Here is a 6,000-nt window from a genome sequence, read left to right on the forward strand (position 1 = left end):
GAGAAAGATACAACACAAACAAAGTCGGGTACACTCGAGAGAGGAGATGCAAAACCAGTCAGAGGCTACTGATCAGCCATCACAACCATCACATGGTCGACAGTCTTCTCCAGCTCCAACTCCAACTAGAACCTCTAATCCACACTTGGCCCAAGATGAACCCTACTCTGATGCTAATACAGATGGAATGGATTCAGGTAAGACAATTAGTAATTATTGGTTAATGAATAAGTGGATCTTGGGGTACCCATGTGTTGGGGAGAGACTTGGAACATCCAACGTTATTGGCATGTTTGCTTGCTTTACTTGACTTTTCTACTTTGGTATTTTATTGGTTTAGTATAACGTTTAATTAGAAGTTGTTGATAATTTTATTGTCTTACCATAACCATATATCCCTCCTCTATCTATATAATGTTTTTTGGAAGAAATGATGCAATTTCACGACATCTAAGGTAATTGAATGAACATTTTTGGCATGTAGATTCTGGACCAATTATGAGAAAGAGGCGAGGACCAGCAAGGGGCCTCAAAATTGCTTCATTGCCCCCTGGCCAAAGAGTGGACATTTTTGTTAATGATCGCGGGCAGCCATGCAACGATGAAACATCCCAATTGATGACTTGGATTGGGACACTAGCATGTGCTTCATCGAATTTGCCGTGCAATTATACAGATTAGAGAAAGATTCCAATGGAGAAGAAAGATGATGCATGGAAGAAAATCAAAGTAACATGACACTCAAATAATAACAACCAGTATTACTTTTTCCAACAGATTCAATGTTTTAGTAATTGATATTATTTTTTTAATGTTTACAGGAAAAATTTAATCTTACCGATGATACTAAGGCATGGGCATTACAGAAGTTGAATGATCGTTGGAGAGACTTTAAGTTTGACTTGAAGGCAAAGATCTATAACCGATATACCACATATGAGGAACGGGTTCTGAATCGTGATAAACGTGTTCCACTAGAGTAGTGGCTAGATCTCCTCCGCTTGTGGGATGCCGATTCTTTTCAGGCATGACCTCTACTAATGCCATGAAATTATGTTTTTTTAATTTTAAATTGGGGTTTTTCTTATTATGCGAGATTTTGTTAAGATTTGCATATATAATTTTCTCAAACTATGGCTAAGACTTGTATGTGTTTGTTTCAAATATGTTAGGCCATGTGTACGCGTAATAAAGATAATAGGTCCAAACTTAAAATGGGCCACACTGCAGGAAAGAGGAGTTTTGCACAAATACGAGAGAGGAAGGTAATATAGAAGAGGGTTATTCACAAGTATATAATATATTTAGTCAAATATCAAATTTTTAATGTTGAATATATATACCTTTTGTTCAGCGTAAAGAGAACCCAGATGGTGTGCCTCCCTCTCGGTTGGAGCTTTTCATGGAAACACATACTAGAAAGGATGGATCTCCTGTAGACAGCACATCACAGGAGAAAATGATATGATTATTCAACCTGCATTTCAATTATGATGTGCGAAGTTCATATTTGTCATATTTGTAGGATCACAAGTGCTTTCATTTCATATTTGTAGGGTCTTTGTTTAGGGGGGGGGTTTGAAATTGTCTCAGTCCTAGCCTTAACATTTTTGCATGAAGTGGCTGCTCCTCAAACTTGAACTTGCATCTTCATGCTGGGCTGAAATTCTTTGTGGTACAGGGTAGGGCAGGGGATAAACACAAAGAAAAATTAAAGGGTGAAGGTGGGGGGAGGGATGGTTTTGTAGAGGAGGAAGCAAGGAAGGTTTTGCAAAGTGGGAGAAGGGGTTGGGGCAGGGATTGAGTGGCAATCTGAAGGTACATATGGTCATGTACCCCTTACATTATGAGATCGGTTACTTTAACACCCTATTATATATTTTTTTTAATGTAATAACCAAGTCTACAAAAACACATGTGCTGATTCAGTAAAAAAGGGGGATGCAAACTATTTCTTATTTGTTATGTTGTGTACTCCCAATTCTTAACCCACCGAAGCCCAAAATATAGCCTTATTTCTGAGAGAGAGAGAGAGGGCTACCGGGTTGTATCGAGATACAAAGAGAAGTTTAAGAAATATCCTTGCCCTACTTAATTTGAATATCTTGTTTACTTTGAATGTGTCATTGAAGTTGACATACTTTGATATATGGTGCTTGAATTTTGAAATTTGATATGGGTTGTGGAATTTGGAATAACATGTGGAATTTGAAATAGATGCTTGATAATATAGTTGCTTTGAACTTTGGATACGAGCATTTAGATAATAAATCCTCCATTTATGGGTCTATATTGCCTAATATAGTTGCTTTGAACTTTGGATACGGGCTTTTAGATAATAAATCCTCCATTTATGGGTCTACATTGCCTTTTTTTGGCTCCCGTACTTGAAAAATCTTAACCTTGAAAGTAACTTTTTTAAGGCTTTGATTTTATTAGTAGATGAGATAATAGTAGAGATAACAAAATTACATATAATCAGTCAGTTTATGATGCTCTATTCGATGCCTATCTTAAAACCTATATGGCTGGAAACACATTTGCAGCCATTTGCTGTAAAAATTCTCTCGTTGCTAGCTTAGATGGACTCCTCAAGGGTTAGTTGACTTGAATAAACCTTGGCTCCATCTAATGGTTCAACTGGAACTGTGAAAGGAGAGTTCCAATCTGCATCAAAGATTTCCTGAAGCTGTGAGACTATGGCAAGATTGTATGTCCCAAAGGTCACACCTGGTGTCGTATAGAAGTAATCCCAAACAAGATTGCTGTTTCCAATGTGTATTAGGAATGTAAGTTAGTACAGCAAATTAAGGGATACAATTGATAACAAATTTAAGATAAAAAGTAACATTCAAGTAGAACTATGTTGAGCTAGCTTATAGGCAAAAGACACACAGCAGCATAAAAAAGAGTGTCTAGCTCTGTCCATACATGAATTGTTTCTTAAATTAGTAGAATGGAATGTTTCTTGAATTAGTAGAATGGACCTCAAAATAAGCTTAAAAAAATGAATGAATGGAGTCTATTCCACATGTGCACTTGGGTCACAAGGTTGTTATAGGGAGTAGCATGATGGAATCCATCGAGCCTTAACCCAACTATATGGGGTTGGTTTCACAAATCCTACCCTGCCACCACTCTATTTGAAGCATTATGGTATATTCGTATTGTCAAAACACACAACTTTCTATATTGTTACTATAGGTTTCAAAAGTCATAACATAGAGCAGACCTAGATTATCACATTTATAAGGGAACCTCTAGATTTACCTGAGCAAAATGGAGATTCGTTCTCCTCATAAAGATACTCAACCAAAGTTTCAGGCCAATAAGACAACTCTTGCCCCATGCAATTTCACAGCCTTACTTCTTTGTGATTTGGGTATTTTCTGCTTCAATCTGTGATTTGTGTGGTTTGTTCTTCTACCCTGCAGCTTCTGGTTATGGCTTGTGTTGACTCTAAGTTGATTTTCAATATTGCTGCTACCTCTGGCTGGTTATTGTTGTTGTTTATGGTCATAGATATGGTCATGTCTGTTTACAATCTGCGAATGGGATCTATCTACTATGTTCTTGGCCTGCCTTGTGGTTTGACCATATTCTGATCTATGCTTGGTGCTGAACCTACTTTGCTTTGCTATAATGGGTGATTCTAAACCCCCTATAGAGTCTATTAATGTCTGAATTACTGCTCTATCTCCCTTGCTTTCTCTCTTTCTCTCTTTCTCTCTTCCTTTCTTTCCCTTCTTCCTCTCCCTTCATGGTTTCACACCTTATTATTTACCGGGGTGTTCAAGTAATTGTTTCAAACTTTGGGGAGTCTAAGTAAAATGGCTATAGTATAGGAGATGTCCAAGTAATTTTCCCTTTTATTTTCAGTTGTCACCCTCAACTAGGTCTTGTAGCATCCATAATGAATTTTGTATGCATGCTTGAGATGTATTGGTAATTGTATGCTATTTTTTCTTTGAGACAACTGAAGAAATTATATTTTGTTTCCCACAAAAGCATGGGGAGATCAAGAACACAGCACTTTCCATTCATATCTTGGTCTACATGCAATTTTAGTGGTGGCAGTCCATTTCATGAATGAAGTTATTTCTCTTCTTTATCGAAAATCAGCTGATTTTGATGTAATATGTTCAGAAAAATATATTTGAATGGCAATTTGCCATTAGGGGTCCTTGTGACACTGAATTTGAAGGAGGAATTTATCATGGACGGATCCAGTTAATGTATTGTATTGAACTTGTGAGATTGCATATGTGAGATTTAATCTTGATTGCTAACAAAAATTTTCTTAGGGATAAATTTCTCATGGTTGCTTTCTGAAATACAAGCTAGAAAATTGCTTATGTTACCTCTCAAATGAGTCTCTCATTTATGTCTCACTCACTTAATATGATTTACAGAAACGGATGTCAGACAAACTCAAGGAGAAACCTGAGGAAGAACAAAGGGATATGGCAGTGCATGAGGAGATCTTCAGCGATGAAATGGGAGATGATATACATGGTCGAGAGCGCTTAGCTGGAGTTGTAATACGTCCAAAAGGGACATCAAATAAAAACATTGCTGCCTTTATGCAGGAAAATGCCGAGTTGCGGAGTGAGGTGAGAGATTTGAAAGAGAGGCTAGCAAAACAAGGTGAAGAAATCTCTTCGATGCGGTCCGATTTTAATGAGTTAATGCAATTTGTGAGAGGAAACACTTCAGCAAGCATGCAGTCCACAGAGGTTTGTGTTTTCATACTAATTCTCTACATCTTATGAAATCTTTAATACAATCAATTTATAAATAAAATCTTGATAGAATTTTATTTTTTTAGGCTTCAAATCATGGAGATGGTCCATCACAGTTGTAGTAATCATGCGATCATGTTGATCCAAAGCTTAAGGTGTGTGCATTTTATTTATTTATTTAAGAGTATTTAATTATTATTACTTAAGTCCCAAATATTTATAGTATATTGTACTAATGTTTATCCCATATAACTTGTTCAGGTTCATATTGTTACTGAATGTCAAGGAAAGAAGTCAGTTTGTCTTTGTAGAAGGAAAGAAGCCGGTTTGTTTTGGTAAAAGGAAAGAAGAACCCAGTTTGTTTTGGTAGAAGAAAAGAAACAAGTGTTTTTTTGGTAGAATGAAAGAAGCTAGTAGGATGGGATGGGGTAGAGAAGAACATTATATAGTTGGACAAAATGCTACACTTTTTGGGATGTAAATATAAAAATTGGATAGAATCATCTTTTGTTCAGAATAGTTTATGTTAATATTAATTTTGTGTATTTTTATTTAATTTTATTTCTATTTATTTTTCTTAAATAGATAAATATTAATGTACAATATACATAAAAGTGTGTTTTAGGGATGGATATTTTTGTCCCTACCAAAAGGTAAATAGGTTTTGTACCTGTAATCAACATAGAGACAGTAAATAATTGTCCCAATCATGGATCTTTAGAGACAGAGAAAAACCGTCTCTAAGTTTTAACGACAGAAAATATCCGTCCCTAAAATTATATTATTGTCCCAACCTATAACCTTAGTGACGGAGGGAATTGTCCCATAATGTAATATAGAGACAGAAATGTTCCGTCTCTAAAAAGTACAGTAATACCGACGGATAATAATTGTCCCTAAATTGTTATTTTTTGAGATGGCAAAACCGTCCCCACATACAAGGGTAGAGACGGAACGTATTCATCTTTAAAAACTTTTACGCGACAGAAACTTATCGTCCCAATAGAAAATATTTTTAGGGATAGTGGATTTTCGTGTCTAAAATCATTATATTGGAGACAGAAACAATCTGTTCCAATTGAGTTTTATTTAGCGACGGAAAGATTACTGTCGCTAATAAGGTATTATAGAGATGGATATTTATTGCCGTCGCTAGCATATGCGACGCCTCTTATAGCGACGGGATAAGGACGGATATTTGTTTCGTCCCAAGATGGTTTTAGCGACGGAAAATACATTTTTGGGACAGCATTTTTCC

This window comes from Telopea speciosissima, chromosome 9 (genome assembly GCF_018873765.1).
Source record: "Telopea speciosissima isolate NSW1024214 ecotype Mountain lineage chromosome 9, Tspe_v1, whole genome shotgun sequence".
Classification (NCBI taxonomy): Eukaryota; Viridiplantae; Streptophyta; class Magnoliopsida; order Proteales; family Proteaceae; genus Telopea; species Telopea speciosissima.